Source organism: Dermacentor silvarum, chromosome 9, assembly GCF_013339745.2.
Source record: "Dermacentor silvarum isolate Dsil-2018 chromosome 9, BIME_Dsil_1.4, whole genome shotgun sequence".
In the NCBI taxonomy this organism is placed as follows: Eukaryota; Metazoa; Arthropoda; class Arachnida; order Ixodida; family Ixodidae; genus Dermacentor; species Dermacentor silvarum.
In genome coordinates this window covers 65,171,102-65,190,658 of record NC_051162.1, presented here as the reverse complement: position 1 = coordinate 65,190,658, position 19,557 = coordinate 65,171,102, and the positions used below count along the sequence as shown (strand labels likewise).

General features: G+C 46.0%; 1 pseudogene; it reads right to left on the bottom strand.

Annotated features, from left to right (window-relative positions):
- Positions 1-4,834: 4,834 nt before the first annotated feature.
- LOC119465404 (U2 spliceosomal RNA) lies at positions 4,835-4,986 on the bottom strand (annotated as a pseudogene).
- Between the last annotated feature and the right edge of the window lie 14,571 nt (positions 4,987-19,557).

Below are 19,557 nucleotides of genomic sequence, written 5' to 3'. Positions count from 1 at the left end.
TCCGTAGCTCTCGTTTACCCGAATGATCCCGCGGTGCTTCGCCCACTCATCATCATTCACGTCGTGGATATGCGGTGATTTTTTATCCCTGTCATTTCTCCCTTGCTTTTTATTGGGACAGCAATTATATGAATACTTCAAGCGGATGTTTGCCGTCGTCGTAGCCCTGAGGTTCCGTATAAAGTCCAAGGACGCAAGGGGATAAAATTGTCGCCGCGTGCGATATGTGCGAGTGAATGCTCACGGGTGACGCTCGCTTTCACGGAGAACGAACGCACGGCGAAGAGCAAACGCGATTTATTCCGTCGCGCGAAAGGCCATGGGGTATGGGAGGGAGGGGGGCGACGCTATGCTGCACCACCAAATGTGTATCTTGCTACCGGGCGCAAGGGGAACTGTTAACTCAATCTCTCATGCGAAAAGAGGAAAGCGGGAAGGCAGAGCGGGAGAGAGGCGGGGCGTCTTCTACTCTGACAACTGCATACTTGTACTTGATGCCGGTGCGGGCTATCGCGCGCACCTTATGTTGCAAGCGATCTCCACACGGCTTTGACCTTTGAATGCGCTGTGCCTTTCGCCGCTCAGTTTCCGTTGACGCGATAGAATGCATGAACCTTCGCTCGCTGCGGCGGCCGCGCTTGTTCACGCCAGCGTTTCGACCGTGGTTGTCTGCGGTCATTGAGTGCGATCTATTCATGTTTGCTTGTGCGCGCTGACACCACGCTTGTTAATTCAGGTAGTAAGCGAATGTGTCCATGTTTATGCAGCCAATAAAACTACTATCCCTACTGCCTACTCTACTAATTTGATAACGCAATTGATGCTTTGCCTTTCGGGCCAAACAGCCACATTTTTTTCTTCCACTTCACCGGGGTCAAGTGAAGCGTTGCCGGCCTGCTTCCACGAGGTTATCCTGCCTCTTTCAGGGCGAAGCTCCTTAGGGCGTGGGTCTATCCTTCCTCCGATGTAGTATGTAGCCACCTGTAGTTTTATGAAGTGTTCACTAGATGGCGTAAGTGTCGATGTTTCTATATATAAGTGTATATAATATCACTAGATGGCGCTAGTTTTTCGTATAGTTGATGAGAAAACCTACAATGTAGTGCGACGGGTTACCGCTAGGGGTGTTATAATAAAAGGTGCTCGCTCTTGGCGCGCTTTCTCTTTCGCTCGGAGTCGCCGGATGGAAGACAAGGCATGCGGAGCGGAGAGCGCGGAAGGCGGCGGCGGCGCGCGCTCGCAGGCAGAATCCCGCGGTGAGAGCCCGCGAGGCCGCGGCTTCATGACAGGCAGCGCGGCGGCGGCCCCAAGACCCCGTAGTGCGACAACGAGAGGCAGAAGCGGCACGGCTGCGGCGCGAAGACTCAGGCGTTCTCGAACGCGAAGCAGCGACGCTATCCAACCGTTATCCCTTCATTTCACGGACCACAAAGCCGTGGTAATGAAGGGACTCCGCAAACCAAGCATCTAAGAAGAAGCGTCTAAGAAAATAAAACGTATTATATATATATATATATATATACACTGTTTCTCACGTGTTTACTTGATCATTTACTGGGCGAATTACTCGGAGTATTCACTGTTTACCGATGATCCCTCCTGAGCTTCGCCCCATCATCATCATTCACCTCGTGGATATGCTGTGATTTTTTATTTCTCTCTACGTTTTTTTTTACATTTACGTCCGATTTACCTGTAGCCAGTGGCGTCACTCGGCTTCCATGCACCCATGGTTGCTGCTCGGCGTGTCTACTCCCCTCTTGTCTTTCCACTCCTTTCCCTTTCTTAGCCGTGTATTTTGTATAGTGAGCGTGAAATAATTCACAAGGGCAACAGTCATACCCTGGTCTGTATTGTGGGAATTTATTTCTGTAAAAAAAAACATCCTGGCACTTTGACATATCATATTTTGGAAGTGTTGTAGAAATTGTGCCACACACCCTGAGCCCAATTTTAGGAGAGAAAATATCGATCATATAATTGGCATAAAGTAAACAGTGCCCTGCACGATGAAAACAATGCGTATATCAAAATATAATAACCATTTCTTCACACGGCAACAGATACTATTTCATAATCAATCGGGAAAAAAGAAAAATATTTAGCGAACAATATGAAACTACAAGAATTTCAATTTGTTGCTTCGTTCGCAACATTACTGCTGAATTTATCGTTCGCTGCAGCTTTAGGCAATAAATGCCGCACTGATTAGCACTGCTGGATGAACACTTTGCTTCGTATGTTGCGCTAGGCGTTAACTAATTCGGAGCCCATTCTTCAACACCTATCCCATATTCACTGGGGTTCATTGCGCGTTTTGTACGACACAACTGAGTAATTATATTGAGTGTTCGATGAGGCCGAATCAACCAGTTGCGTGAAAACATTTCTTTAATGCATTCGTCTACAATAATTAGCCCTTTGCTCATATCTTTCGGAATTGAGTAGCCATATTCTAGGGCATTACTAAAGAACAAAGTTTTCAAGCTTTCTGGCCCTCAAGCCATCTCTGCGAAAGGAAGCACAACACTAAGGATGCGCATGCGTTTTCTTAGCCATATAGTGAGCAAATAGAAATAGACGATGCAATGGACGGGTAGCCTCGCTTCTTTACGAAAGTGGGAAACGAGATAGCGTTGAATTTGTAATGTATGTTCCCAGGCACTCTTGTTTATCTTAGGCAGTGTAACGTACTCTCATTTAAAAAGATCACATAAAGAACATCAACGATAAGCCCCATGCAATACATTGAATTAAATTATAGGGTCTTCCGTGCCAAAACTACGATCTGATTATGAGGCACGCCGAAGTGAGGGACTCCGGAAATTTGGACCACCTGGGGTTCTTTAACGTGCACCTAAATCTAAGTACACGGGTATTTTCGCATTTAGCAAAAAGATGTCGCAGTTTCGCCCGAAAGGCGAAGCATCGATTGCGATAGCAAATTAGTAGAGCTATTCGGAGAAGAGATAGTAGTTTTATCGGCTGCATAAACTTGGACACATTGGCTTACTAATGAATTAACAATCGTGGTGTCAGCGCGCACAAACAAACATGAATAAATCACACTGAATGACCGCAGCCAACGACTGTCAAAACGCTGGCAGCAAGCGCAGGTTCGGGCGGTCTGTCGCTTCAACGGAAACTGAGCGGCGAATGCACAGCGCATACAAAGGTCAGAACCGTGTGGAGATAAGAGAGGGTGCGGGCGACCGGCACCGCCGGGCAAAGGGTAGCGGAGAAGTTGTTGGCAGAGGAGAAGCTGCCCCCCTCCCCCCTTTTCCCGTTTCTTGCTTTCGCGTGGGAGATTGAGTGGCAAGATACGCCTTTGGTGCCGGAGCACAGCGCCGCTACGCCTCCCCCTCCCATACCCCCACGGCCTTTCGCGCGACGGTCGCGTTTGCTTTGCGCCGTGGGTTCGCCCTCCGTGATAGCGCGCGTCCCCCGCGCGCTTTCGCTCGCGCACACGGCGCGCGGCGACGATTTTATCGCCCTTGGAATCTATACGGAACCTCACGGCGACGGTGACGGCGACGACGACGGCGACGCCGACGGCAGAAATCCGGATGAAGTGTCCATATAATTACTATCGCAAAAATGTTGCGGTGACGTTTGACTTCGTCATCGCAGGTGACGCACTAGCGTTTGGGTGCTGTAGCGCACACGAACCTCTCGGCCCTCGGTGTGCCTACGCGACCAGACTGTCCACGTCGGAGATGACTTTCAAGATAGGGATCGCGCGGCCGCGCCAAGCAAAGCAGCCGCCGAATCACCGAGAAGAGGGAAAAGCAGCGACGGCGCTGTGCCGCTTTCGTTGACAGTTTCTAGTACACTCTTACAACAGCAGGAGCACCTGTTTTCTGCAAAAAATACAAGGCGCATACTTTACAATCCCGTATAACAGCTTTATTTCCATCGAGACATCGCAAAAATGGTGTTCATATTGATATGAGCGTCACCTTTGAAATCGGGTGACGCTTTACATGTCGACAATAAGTTTTTTTTTGTAGCATTCAGGTGCATTTATGGTTCATTAGCCTCAGTGTTTTTTTTTTTTCGTCCAGGGTGCATTCATGCCTGAATAGCGTTATAATACAAGCATGCGTGCAAGGCAGACAGATGTAGTGGAGCTGCAGGATAAGAATATTTTTTTGCACGTGGTTGCGATATTTACTGCCGTTGGCGAAAGCACGTGCGGCTGTGCGAAGCACACTGTTTTACATATGACGGAAACAGGCGGCGACGGGATAACCTTAGCGCGTTCGTTGAAACGCTCCATATGGCAGTAGTTACCTTTTTCTCTCTTGGAGAAAAAGGTAAAGTCAGCATTTCGCAGGAAATACCGTTACTGCAGCGCTGCCAAGTTCCTGGTTTTTTTCTCTATCGCTGGCTCTGCCAAGTAAACGCACGGTCATTCACTCGTGTTGAAATAATAACGACATAACCCAGCACCTTTAAAGAAATTAAAGATAATTGACGAACGCAGCAGTGTAGATAGAGTCAGCAGATTTATTGGCACGAATTTCACTGCATTGATTGTGACGTTGAATATTGTAAACGATTAGGGTGCCTAACATTTAATCTAGGCTTACAAACAAAGCATGGCGGCTTCTACATGCTCTCAGGCGTCAAACTATAAACTGCTTTATTTTCACTTGATGGTTGCCGTCATCTTTGGGGATTCTCAGTTTTGTACAGTGACATGAAGCTGACAGGGTCGAGAACGAACAAATGCGCCTTTGGGCTGCTCTTTTTTTACATACGAAATTGCTGCTGTACCTGCGTCAGTTGTTACATTTACAAAATGACTTTCACAGCAAAGCTGTATACGGCTAGTTTGTGAGCCGATCCCGACGATGATGCAATACCGGGCCGACCTGCCCGCCAACTTGCAAAAATACGTTTAAAATCTTGGGTCCAAATACAACGTGTATCAGATAGTAAGCTGACAAGAATAGATACCGCACGTTGACCCGCGTCAGTCATGTCTATGTTGGCACCGTACACGTGTACGCCATCCCGCGTATTCTAACTAGTGCCTACCAATCTGAGTGCCTCCTGACGTCATGCTGTATGTAGGCTCCTTTCCTCAGTTCTGCTCCGACTGTGAAATGGGTAACGGTCAACCGAATGTGAAATGGGTAACGGTCAACCGGAGCAACGGTCAATCACCACATACACAGCTTCGCTGGTCACCCAACTTCACAGAGTGGAATGGCACTGAATGTTTTTTGAGCCCACCGCAGTGTTGCAGAAATAATGAAGGAGGTGCCGGAACGATGCAGCCTGCGCGGAAATTGCGATGTAGCATTCCCCATCCACGCAGCATTTCAGGTTGGAAAAATCGATTTATTTACATATTAAAAATATGAATTTAACTCCTGTTTTTTAAAAGCGTTAACCAACAGAAGTTTAAGAAACTTTTGAATCACTAGGAAAAGTGGCATAAGAACAATAGCAAATCATCGCTTTACGCAAAGCACCACGGTATATTTTCAAATATACAATATACTCCAATGAGGCGCCAAACGCTGGAAATTCTCGGCCGCACAGAACGCAGGTTACTCTGTTCTCGCATGATGTATTGCGAGAAAACGTAAAAAAAAAGAATATTTATAGGCAAATGTAAAATAACAGTTCGGTAGAGACACTTCCGACTGCTTACGTGTGGGAAACGTTGTAGTCGCTTTGCTGAAGTGTTTTCGCTTAGGTATTCCTCCGCATGTCGTCGTGCACGTTCTAAAACTTGCACGGCGTTCTTTTTGACACATGATGGCAGTGGTAAACCTTATTTATAAACTCATGATGTGTCGTCGAGAGTTTTGTTCTTGTTTCCTGTCTCCTTTGTGGCTTCTACCCACTATGGGGGATTGGCCAACAAATGGATACCCTTATAGAGAGAGAAAACATTCATTTTTAATAAGGTGGAGTGACGTACTTGAAGGCTGGAGTCCTTAGTTCAGGGCCTCATTGGCTCGTGCCACTCCGCGTGCCCGCTCGATCAGCGGTCGCTGCTCTTGCGGGTCTAAGCTGGTCAGAGCAGTCTCCACGGAAGAAGGTGAATGAATAGGGGAGTTGTCCGGAGGCTGTGAGCACTCCCAGGTGCAACAATATACTGTGGGCTTTGATTGGAAAAAAAACATACTTAAAACAATATACACACCGCTTAAAAGAACGCTTGCAAAAAAAGAATACTTAAAACCTTATACAAAAGATTCGAAAGGAACAATGTTAAGTGGGTGAGAACGGTGCGTGGCACGCCTAGTGCCACGCGCCGTTGCTTTTAGTGCAACGACGTAACATTCTGCGTCTTATCACATGTGTCTATTTAAAAGTGCACAAACACTCCCTACTCGCCGCTCCTCATACATACCGACATTTTGTGTCAGGAGAATCTCTAACAGGACCATAATACGGTAACCATAGCTTATTCGGTGGACAATATCGTTCCTGCCTTACCACATCTTCTTCTCGAATTAGGTTATGGGTGACCTGTATACATTTTCTAAAAGGAAAAAAAAATTCTTCAGTATACTACGCAATTTCGGCGAATGTGAGGTGATACAGTTTTCCCGAAAACAAATACAAGAAAATACCTACGAATAAAGTAAAGGAATTCGTGCGCATCTCGATAACGTAAATAAAGCAGCTTATTGAGAATGAGGAGACAAAAAAATGTTAGCTTTTCCGTTTTATCAGAAGTGAGCTAATCAACTTACACAACATTAGAGCTATATTTTTAGAGCAAGCTCAAGAATTTGTCGCCCCTGACGTTATATTGAGGCATGCCCGATACTACTGATTACACATTTTTTTAATTCCAGAATAAAAGACTAGGAAATGCCAGCAAAAAGAAAAAAAAAGATGAATGCCTTCAATTTCGGATACTGCCTCAGCATCCGAAATGCTGAGGCAGCATCCAAACTTCAGATGTTTTGAATAAACTAACGATATTGGTTTTTTCCTTGTCAGCTGTTTGAGAGTGTTCGGTGTATTCTATATGATGCCTGATGCTCATCATCAGGCATTATGAGGCAGTACTCTGAGTGTGTAATTTCTAAAATAGAATTGCGATAGTCAATATTGCTTAAGTTTAATGTACTTAACGCTATACTACAATAAAAATATTGTTTCTTTCGGGTAACGTGGGCTCCAGCGCCTGAGCGTCGACGAGCGGCCTTGTCGGTTCGGTAGAGTGACCTGAAGGCTCAACGCAGCTCGCCGCACGCACGGAAGCTGCACTGAAGAGTGTCCTGAGTGTTGACGCTGGACATCTAGAGTGCTTCGAATCAGCCGTCACTTAGACTGGAAGAAGCCAAGGGCTACCGTCAACTTCAACAGCCGCCAGTTGCCGAGGAACACAAACACACATCCTAAAAGCCAAGAGCATGTGCCCTCTTGTGCAAATCTTGTATCACAATGGACAGGAATATTAGGAAATATAGCTAACTTAACAGATAATTATATCTTTGAGTAACATATTCTACGACGGCGTCATATGAGGGGATTTTTCTGCTGTAGTGATTGCCAACTACGCGTATTTAGCTGCGCAATAACAAATTTCGCTGCAGCGAAAGATTACATCGGAAACGCTGAAACACATTACTTTATTATTATGCAAAGTGAACTGGCAGGTTATATAGGAGGAACAAATAAGGCATAGCAGGCATAAGGTATTTTTATGCAAATGTATTGTTAGTGCCATCTTATCGCGTTTCCATTGCAATCTTCATCTATGATTAAGAAGAAAACGCCGAAGTCATGCCTTTATAGACAACATTATAGCCTTGTAAAGAAGAAGCATGTGTTGTATCCGACGTATAAACGCACTTCGACCATCGTCATGCGATCGTTACAGAAAGACGGAACTACGGCAAATGCACGCACGAAATCTCCGTCTGCTGTCAGCTTGAACAAAGGTGTGCGGCGCTCAATCAAATGATAGCAGAGTTCTTCGAAAAAGACAATTTAACGCGAGAGTGTTAAGGACCCCGTGTCGCGTCGGCGTCGGGGGCGTTGCCCGGCCAAGAAAATCATCCCGAACCACGCCGACCACGCAGGCCCTCCGCGTGGCGCAGATGCGCTGGTGAACTAATCGAATTTCTCAAAGTAAAATGCGTCAGAAAAATGGTAAAGTACAACGTAACCACAACCTAGAGACGTGATAGCCTCGGGTTATAGTTTGAATATAAGAGAAAACATAATTTTCTTACGCGGAAACTTCGGCGACAACACAAGCCCCTTTTCCAGCATTTCTACCACTCATACAGCGGCACGCCGCCGTTTCCTCCTTGCAAAAATACCATCCAGATGGCGCTCGCCTCCTCGGCAGCCTGATTAATGAACTAGGACCCGAAAGGAAGCTCTGTTGAAAGCAGTAGAAAAACTTTAAAAGATAGAATAATACCAGACAGTTAGCGAAAAAGCAGAATGAATTTAATTTATAAAGGTAAGGGGCAAAAAGATACAATTCACTCATACAGACTGTTGACCATTACATCGGCAATATACAGGTTAGCAATGCAGACCACTAAATTGAAGCTGCAAGCATGGGCAGAGAATAATGACATATTGGGGGAACTTCAAAATGGCTTCAGAATCGGTAGGCGTGTGGATGATAACTTATTTGTCCTTACTCAGTGTATTGAAATATCGATAGGAGACCGCTATATGTGGTTTTTTTAGGGGCCAAGCTCCTTATAGCGGCACCCGTTCGTCCCCGTCGTAGTAGGTAGCCACGTCTAGTTTTATGAATTGCTCAATAGATGGCGTTGTGTGTCCGTATATGTATGTATACCCATATATACATATATATGTATACGTATACTATAACCGGAAGCCGACTTCCGCTTCCGGTTCTACTTCCGGTTCCGCTTCCGGTTCCGGTTCCGGAAGCCAGCTTCTGGCTTCCGGAGAACGCTACCGGCGTTTTATGAAAAAAAAAATTCCGAAAGTTGTGTCCGTAGCGCGGAATCGAACCAGGGACCCCTCGCTTCCGAACGCGCGGCGCTAACCACTACGCCACGAAGCGCACATAGACACACGCACCACGATGGCAATAAATACCCAACATTAACGAAAGGCCGCGTTTCTAGCGCGTTTCTAACGCGTTTGTGCTAGCGCGTTACGGCCCGTGTAAGAAGCTGGTGTAAGACGCTGTGGCCTCTCCGCCTTACCTTCAACGCGTTTCGAACACGCTGCCCAAGGCGGGGGCAAGTCAAGTTCAAGTCGAGGAGCGTTTATGAATACGGGGGGTATACTCTCTCAGCAGTCATGTGATGGCGTCGGCAAACGCGGTGGACGTTCCGGCATGTGTGAATGGCTGCGTAAGACGCTGTGGCCGCTCCCCCTTACTAGAGAGTACTGCACGTTTCTAACGCGTTTGTGCTAGCGTCCCCTTAAGCGGGAGATCCGATGATTCCCTCCGGAGCTTCGCCCACTCATCATCATTCACCCCGTGGATATGCTGTGATTTTTTTAGATATTACCGGAGCGTATGATAACGTACACCGCAACATATTGGGGAAGTGTAGGCATCGACTAAATACAGATTTTCAGGGCAATTTACCGAGAGAATACCCTTTGCATTGAATGGAAAGGGATGAGGAGCGAGGATAATATTGATATCCACAAAGGGCTGAGCCAGTGGTGCGCTTTATCCCCGCTGCTGTTTACGATGTACATGCTAAGTATGGAAAGGGAGCTAGATGTAATCAATATCGGCTTTAACCTCTCATACAAACAAGCCGGCACAATAGTTGAGCAGCACCTTCCCGGTTTACTTTATGCGTACGATATTTCTTGCTTGATAACAAGTAAAGTGATATGCAACGCCTGGCTGATATCTGTGGAGAAGAATATGACAATTTAGGATTAATATTTAGCGCTAAAAATCAGGTTTTATGGTATTCCATGAAAACAATGAACAGACAGTTTTATACAGGGCCAGGAAATACCACGGGTAAAAGAATACAGACAGCTTGGTATATGGTTAAACGACTGCAATATACAACCCCAGCAATTCCGGACATCGCCTTTAGTTCACAGCTTTTACACCACGTGGCGTACGGACCTTTAAGATTCAAAATTCGCGCGATGACGCACGAAGTGTACTGGACGATAACAAAATACACGTTTTAACAAGAAAAGAAAAAAAAAAGGACCACGCCAACAGCTTTCACCGTCGAGCATGGACGAGCGCGAATCAGGAACGGTTCATCTGATAACCGCCGCGCATATAAGACGAGCGGCCAGCTAGTCTACTGTGAATCAGCAGTTTTGCTGCTATTGATGGGCGTTTAGAGGCTCAGCCCCGCTTCGAGAAAGCGGGTGCAGAATCTTGAAAGAGCGGCCTCCGCACCCCCCCCCCCCCTCCCTTCCGGCCATCTTTTCCTCGTCCAACTTTTTGTCCGATCGAATCAAAAAAGCGAAAATGCCCTTTTGTCGCTTCATTTCTCGAAAGCTGATTCTAAAATAATAATGTAAGCTTGCTAAATGGTCGCGATGGGCGCATGTTTCAGGATATGCAGTCGCACGATTGACACCCTTAATCTCGGTTGGCCTCAGCTTACGAGTCCATTTGCGCATTTGCGTGCAGGTGCCTGGTCGAGTTATGTTCACTGCCACGGAATTTTTGTTTTTCGAAGGCGAAAGCATTGCTCGAAGGCATTGCTATATTTTCGGTGCCATTGGCAGTGACCTCGGCGAAACCGCGCCGTAAAGAAAATGGCCGACGCCGCAAAGAGTAAAATCACGTCAACAAATGCTCGGATTGACGTCAGTTTTCTGAGGGAGGTTCCTGTGAACAAAGTAAATTAGTGGCTTCGTAAAGAAAATTTGCTACATTTCAGCCGAACACCTTTTCTAAGCTCTTGGTAAGCGACGGGTGTAAATGCAGAAAATCATCTGTAACTGGTCAGTGTTCAAAGACCTGCTTCACTGCACTGTGGCATAGCCAGAAATTTTGTTCGAAGAGTGGGGGGCTCACGTTACAGCGCGGCCTCCTTCTTAGAGAATTTATCGAGGGATCAAATACATCAATGATAACTACATTGCCATTGCCAATGTCATAGTATATTAGAGACTGCAAACAAACTACTGAATGCTACCCACTGTCAAGTAAAATATGTATTTTTTCATAAAAGAATATATTAGCATGTCCCAAAAATTGTGGCAGAAATAACTGATATCAATGCTTCCGCGTTTTTTTGTCTATTCAATTAGTAAAGAAAATATCACACGAAGCAGCAAAGCAGTGCATACAGCTGGTGTGAAAAAAGTAAAGGCCATGAAAATAACAAGTTAAACACAAATATTTTGATAAATCCTTGTCATTAAAGAACCTTGTTTACTTTTTTGTACAGTCGCGAGCAGAAGTTTGGAGACCATGGCATCAGCAAAAAAATTTAAATATATTCAAGCGCAGCTGCACGGCCCCGAATTGGCTTAATACGTTGTATTGGTCCATCACGCGCACGTAGGCTTGCGCTCTTTATTTCAGCCCGAATGCCCAGGCTGCGAAGGAAAAAAAATAAAATTGTGGCAGCAGAGAGGCTCGGCCTTTCTGTACCGACGTGGCAGTGGCCCGCTACGTGCTGACGCGCGTTCCGAGAGACCGTAATAAAGTTTTATCATACGATCATACCATACCTTTAGTCCACAAACTTTTGCTCGTGACTGTACATATGCAACCGCCAGAGAAAAACCTCAATAACGCTGTCCTTCGTTGCAATAGATTGCGCATGAGCAGTTGTTACCAGTCGTGTATTGTAATTACACCCATAATATAGTCGCAACAGTGAGTACATGTAAGAAGCAGGAGTTCTGCAAGATGTACATTAGAAATGCGAAAATAGAATGGAATATATAAGTGCGAAGATACAAGTTGATAAAGGGCACAAAAATGTCACTGGTAACAAAATGCACTGTTTGTATACACAAAGCCTCGCAACAAGATGTTTAAATATATGCATAAGTATCCAATAAATCCACGTATTTAAGCAAGCGTCACTGTATGTAATGCGTCAAACAAGACAAATAGACATGTTGCGCAGCCATACATAGTAGTAGCTTTACGTATAGAAAGACAGACGATCCAGGCAAGAACAAAACTATGATCGCAGAAATCGTGATATGTTCCGGAAGGACCGCCTGTTGGGCTAGTTGGTCTAACATAGTTACTTTCAGTTTGGCAGAACAGTTTGGTTCTCCTAGAAGCTGACAAGGAAGGTGGATTTGTTGTGATGCCGAAAGGCATGTTCAATGAAAAAGCCCAAGTGGCAGTGGACAAGAACTTTGTGACTGTTTAAAAAAGTGCAGTGAGGGTTTAGACTAAGTTCATCAAATTTTGTAAGGACTTGGAAGTGAACGCTCTTGCTAGTGCTATTAGAAATAGTAAGGGGAACAGTCTGAAGGTTTTCTTTTCTGTAAAAAACATAAGGTCCCTTTCAGAACCATTGTGAGCGAAGGGGGGGGGGGGGGGGGGGCTTGGCAAAAGAATGTTAGTCAGTTTTTACTGAAGAGCCTTAAGTGACTCACGGTTGTTGATCCTTTCCGCGTGGGGAAATCTGAAGAAGTCTCTGAATATGTGAAACACAACGAGAGTATCGATTATGGTTTGTCTGTCGACGTTGAGTACTTGTTTTATTCTGTACCTCAAGATAAGCTTTTAGTTGCTGTTAGGAAGCGCATTGAACAGAGTGGCGAATGCGATTTCCAAAACTCCGCTTGCTTGTCGGTTCATTGTTTAACGCTTTTAGAATGTTATCTTAGTGTAACATTTAGTGTTTTTAACGAGCAGCCTTTCCTGCAACGTAGAGGAGTGTGCATTGGGTCTTGCGTGGCTCCGATTCCATGCGACACATTTTTAGCTGATATTGACAGTGCGATTAATTTGGCTTTTATTTGGGGGAAGGTATTCAAAGTGTTTCGGTACGTCGAGGACTTTTTAATTCTTTTAAAGAAAGAGGACGGTTTCCCTGCCCCTGGGAGTATTTTAGATGTTTTATTCAAGCTGGGCAGGGTTTGAGTTTCACTCATGAATTGCTTGGAACTGAGGGGTTACAATTCCTGGATCTCAGGCTGAAATTTAGTGTAGGCCATGTTCGCTGAGAGTACCTCCCACTGGTTAAGAAGTGTCCCCTGCCTTTTGACTCTGCCCGCCCAAAAATTGTAAAAAGGGGCATCGCATTACAATGTCTGGATGCTGCGCTCCGTAAGTCATGCCAGCATTCAATGCAGCATAGCTTTGACAATCAGATTGGTCGCCTTTTAGCAGCGGGATTCCCTGAGTTGCTTGTTGTTGCGGTGGCCGAGTCTATCCTGCAGAGGGTAAAGAAGAGAGCTGGAGCGGAAAGGGCTGAGACCCAGCGATGGATGGCGAGACCCGTAGCCATGCTTTATATGCATCAGGTCTCGCACAACCTGAAGAAGGTCGCGAACAGGCATCGTATTCCTGTGGTCTTCACGGCTCCTAATAAGCCATCCAGGCTCTGCCCTAGAATTTGCGGTGACAGGAAAGGAGGTTGCCAAACCAGCCACGATAGCCGCTTCCTGGGGTGTGCGACAGGAGTGGTATACTCCATCCCCTTGTTGTGCGGGAAGGTGTACATCGGCCAAACCGAATGGTGCATAAACAGCCGGCTCAGGGAGCATGCGCTAAAAGTTAAGAAAGAAGAGGACAAGTATGCTCATTTGGTTGCCCACATCATTACGTGTGGTTGCAAGGCACGATTTTATGAGACCACTATCTTAGGCAAATCAACACACTACACGGCTCGAGTGGCTCTAGAAGCATTCTACATCCACAAGAACTCAGATATTTGTATAAGCGTAGCGCCAATTCTTTTGCCCAGTGCCGAACTGAACTATTTGAACTCTGTTGCCCGAGGCAGAAAGTACTGTTAACTTTTTTAGATTTCTTTTTATCACCTCGCATGGGAAAGGGATGTGACACTGGTGTACGTGGTTCACCTTATAAATCGGAGGGTTTGTTGACTGAAATAAACGGTTGGTATTAGCGCTCGTCCGCATCTGTCGTGTCTTCGTGTGTGTTGAGCGTACTTTTTTGCGCTATGTCTGAAAGTAACTCGTGATATGTACTTGGGCCATGCGGCCGTTGCGACAGCACCATATGGGTAGATAATAGAGGAATAATGCAGAAATCAGTACGAAAATGTATAATTTAACTGCCTGCAGAGCGGCGACAAATTTTCTGCACCCAAAATTAAGGAAGGGTATTGCTTCCGCTCAAAAAGAAGTAAAAGCGGCTAGCTAAAAAGGAAAGAAAAGACCAAACGAAAGCCACAGATGATGCGGCAAGTTAAACTACCCAATATCCGAGTGTGTTTGTTGGGAAACGCCGCGAGGGCCGGGCTTTCAATAAACAAGATCGGTAAAAATTGGTTATTGATGTCCTGGCAATTTTCGTTTTCACACAATAATTTTGATCATGATGCTAACTGTTTGAATAAACGGCGAAAATTTCTGCGGTTTCACTCGGCGGGGAAGTTTAGTGAAGCGGTCAATGACTTCGGACACGTTGATGCCGACGTCTCTGTGGACGTATCTGTGCCTAACAATGTGTTCCTCTGACATTGTAGAGCGCAAGTAGTTTTTTAGTAATCTCATGTAAAAAAAACACCGCATATCCACGGGGTGAATGATGAGTGGGCGAAGCTCCGGAGGGAACCATCGGTAAACCGTGAATCTTCCGTGTAATTCGCCCAGTCTCGCCACACTAAATCGAACGATTGACTTCCACCAATGACACGCGCCATATGTGACGTCATTCCTATTTTATAACAGCGCCCTTCATTATAATTGCACCATCTCCCGCTTAAGGGGACGCTAGCACAAACGCGTTAGAAATGTGCAGTACTCTCTAGTAAGGGGGAGAGGCCACAGCGTCTTACGCAGCCGTTTACACATGCCGGAACGTGCACCGCGTTTGCCGACGCCATCACATGACTGCTGAGAGAGTATAACCCCCGTATTCATTAACGCTCCTCGATTTGAACTTGACTTGCCACCGCCTTCAACGCGTTTCGAACGCGCTGCCCAAGGCGGTGGCAAGTCAAGTTCAAGTCGAGGAGCGTTTATGAATACGGGGGTAAGGCGGAGAGGCCACAGCGTCTTACACCAGCTTCTTACACCAGCTTCTTACACGGGCCGTAACGCGCTAGCACCAATGCGTTAGAAACGCGCAGTCTTTCGTTAATGTTGGGTATTTATTGTCATCGTGGTGCGTGTGTCCATGTGCGCATCGTGGCGTTGTGGTTAGCGCCGCGCGTTCGGAAGCGAGGGGTCCCTGGTTTTTTTTTTTTCATAAAAGTAGACGTGGCTACCTACTACTACGACGACTACTGCTACTACTACTACTACATACTACAGAGGAGGGACAGACCCCCACCCTAAGGAGCTTCGCCCCTAAATTATACTATCTGCGCTGGAAGTGGTTACTGGAAGGGTGACTAGAATCTGAAGCCGTTTCTACACATTTACATAGAACCTGCAGTCGCAGTGAGAGAGGGCATCTATTCCGGTGCTAAAACCTAAAAGTACTCCTTCGATGTCGTTGGCATCCTTGTTTAGGTACCTTGCACAAACAGTAAACTGTTGGATACCGGCAATATCCGTCGTTTCGTCAGCAAATATGGAGAAGCAGCCAGCACCATTTACTTTTGCATCTAGGATTTCTTTGATAATTTCACCATAAATTTCTATAATTGGGTTTTTTACATCTGGGCTTAAATGCGAGGTATTACTGGGGCAACATACAAATGGTTCTTCAGATATGTATCTCCACAATCAGCTCGCAAATGAAGAAGCGCTCTGAAAATACCAATATTTTCAGAGGGTATTTGCTTAAATCCATAGGACCACTGTCCCTATGGTCACGGAGAGCCAGACCTTGTCGTCCGCAAAAAAGAACCGCCTCAATAATAGGCCGTTAACTTTCTTCTGTTTTCGCTTATTTTACTTTGCCTGCCCTGGTCCAGCTGATTGATCACATCGGGCGCCCTTCCTGGAAATGTTTGGAGAAAATTATCAGCTGCCAGCTGGCAGTCACGGTCATATTCAGTATTTTCGTGTGTGTGGAAGATTGCGAGCGCGGGCTTCCATTTCTGAAACTGCTTGGACACGAGGGCTCCAGTGCGCGCATGTTAGCTCAAGTTTATAAGAATATTAAACCCATAAAGTTCCAGAATTGAAAATCTAAAGCACGCCTTTGGAAATGTCAGTGCACCTTTCGCGTCATAAGTTTATGATAACTTTATACCCATAAAGTTTCGGAATTGAATTCCATGCGCTCCGTAGATTCCGCCGCCGCTGCGAGATGCCGCAACGCGCCCGCTCGCTATCCAAAAGCCCTTGAAAGTTTGTGCTCGGATGGGGCTCCTTGCGTTACGTGACTCCAGGTGCAAGGGCGTTGTCGCGAAATCCAGCCCGAGTTCGCAATGTTCGTGCCGAATTGTCTTTTCGAGCGTGAAAAAGACATTGTAGACAGAATCCAGAATGATTCCCGGCGTCGGTGGCAGTTTTGGTCGGCGGTGCATGCCGGCACGAAAAAATTTCGAGGGGGGAGGGAGGGTCTGAAGCCCCATCAGTGCTACTACTGCTACTACTACCCCTACTGCTACTACTATAATACATTATTATTAAATAATTATTATAGAGGAAGTACAACAATAATGAAAGCTTTACATGAGATCCAACGCAGTGTTTTAGCATAAGTGATGCGAATGTTCCATTGCGATTATAGAAAAGTTTTCATGCGTTAAATCTGTCGATTTGATGCAGATTGACAGTGAATCAACATACTCTGGCTTACTTATCGTGATTATTTTTTTTTCATTTACGATAAACCACATCTCCAGTACCAAATCTCTTAAGCAAACTTTAGTGGACTCTGGGCTTGGGCTCCCGTGTACTGGTGAGGGATAGTTGATACGGGGGTAAGGCCGGCTGATCCGCTGTACACGCAGGGCCTCTCTTTTCCTCGCGCCACCGGCACCGCCGTTGGCCGAGCGTCGTCACGCCGTGACAAGTGATATAAGTCGTTCTACTCGGCACAGAGCAGATAACATGGCGAAAACAACGCCGGTATACCACTTGCTTCAGCTCTTGTGCCATCCGTATCGGCAAAGGCGCGTTCCCACCACGGCGTCAGGAAGCACATCTGGCCGCTTAGGCCGGAGCAGCGGTCTCACTCCTATCGCGTGCACTCGAGTAGGGCCGCGATTTTGTAGCGAGGCATTATGACTTATTCTACTCTAGTCTTATCATCCACCGCTCAAGGCCGGCTGATCCCGGTGATAACGCGACCGGACCGTCGCTCCGACCACTGACAAAGCGCGATAAGCGCGAAAAGGCATTATTACCGGAAAGGCATCGGTACAAAATACCGGCCCAGTATACACGCTTGCCCTCGTCGCCGCGCAACAACTATCTGCAGCAACTCTGAGCATGACGGGATGCCGCGCATCGGGGCAGCGCAAATCGCAATGAAAATGGGAAAGCTGTTTACTCTGTGCCGTGCAGACGGACCGTTGTCGTCTACAGTAGTCATTAATGCGAAAGCATACATGAGCCTTGAGGTATAAAAGCCGGCGTCGTCCACAACCAGTGGTATCAAAAGTCAATGTGACGTCGTCAGTGTCTTCAATGAAATCAGTAGTAATAGAGAAGATAGTAAATGGTATGACAACGTTAATTAGTAGTAATTATGGGTAGTTATTGAGAAGTAATGTGAATTACAGTGAAGTTAATTAAAGTTACAACAAGTTATATTTCGGTGACTTAAGGTGGAGTCAATTGAATTAATGGGAAGTAAATTAAATTACAATGAATTAAATTTGGTTAAGGTGGATTAAAGTGGATCACCATATTAATTCGTAGCTACTCGGCGATGAGTTCTGAATGGTTGTGGTCTGGTGATTAATGAACGCAGAGAAAAGAAAGCGAAGGAAGGATTGCAAAAAGGTTGTAATAATTAAGAAGTCTTTATTGGTAATGACTAAGAGAAGTCATAATGATTTCTCATTCAAATCACGTAAGGATACTTAAGGTACAATTTTTTTGCGCATGGGCCACCACAGGGCTATCGCTTTAAACCCCACCGCGCCTCTACCCGCCATATACCTCTTTGCAATAAACCTTCGCTGTGATAGCGTTAATGATCCACCATTAAAACCCGCCATGTTTGGCTGCGTCATAGTGCACAGCTATCGGTTTAATATCAACAATCTTTTTAATCTTCGGCGCGAACGACCGTCCCATCCAATTATCCTCGCGTTGCAACGGCAGCCCCCGCCACATCCGAGTTGCACCCCACCGCCCGTATACTTCGGCCGGCAGCGTGCTGCGCTGTCATTGCTTGAAGGGGTCTGCTGCGTCACGGCGTGAAGCTCCCCTCGCTACAAACCGGCGTAGTTTCTGCGCACGCTAAAAGTGCATGTTTATTTCCCCTTAACCACTACGAGTAGCAACATCTAGGTTTCAAACGTTTAAATAAATTATAGGCTTTTACGTGCCAAAACCACGATCTGATTATGAGGCACGCCGTAGTTAGGGACTCCGGAATAATTTGGACTGCCTGGGGTTCTTTACCGTGCACCTAAATCTAAGTAAACGGGTGTTTTCACATTTCGCCACCATCGAAATGCGGCCGCCCTGGCCGGTATTCGATCCCGCGACCTCGTGCTCAGCAACCCAACACCATAGCCACTCAGAAACCACGGCGGGTCGGAGCAGATAGAAATTGAAATGAATCACATGCATCAAAGTTTGCACTGCGAGTATTATGAAGGACAGTTTCAGTTTTTTTCTTGCAATTTATGATATATGACAGTCTTTGTGATGACTTCAATTTCCTGTATTACGTTTAGGCTACTGACACTGCACAAAATATATTCTTTTGTCATAATACGGAATACAGGCACCAGAGTGCGGCGCATAAACACATCGGTATAATGAGGTGTAATTTGTGGATACATTTCTCGGTATGGGTAATATAGGAGCTCCTTTCTCGCAATATGTGTCTTGTTTAGAGAGCTTGGGCTGAAAGTGGACTGATTGTCCGCGCTTTCCGTGGAGCTGCCGAAGTGACTGTGAAAGCCTTTCGCTGTGTAAAGGTGTAAGCCCTTCGATGCCAGGCGCCTGAATTATACACAAAGAACGCGCTCGTCCGGAACCAGAAAAGTCGCAAGCATCACGCCAAGGTCGGGATTACCCTTCCACGGGTTTAGTCGCGTCTCGATAAAAAAGAAAAACCGGGGAGTGACAAGTCATTTTTAACGACGCGCTGTCGTCTTATCGTGATCACAGATGACGATTGCGCCAACGTACCGCGCTTTGTCGGGAAGCTGTGACGGTTCATTCTTTAGAAAGGGTATTTTTTTTTCCGCAACGTAACTTACGTCATCGGGGAGATTTAAAAATATAAAGGTCACGAGTCAGGGCGGTGGTACCTAGGTGAAATGAACGCCCGAAGAAGATGGACTTGTAGTCACTTTCTTTTGGAATAACGTTGCAGTTTAAAGCACAATAGAACTTCGT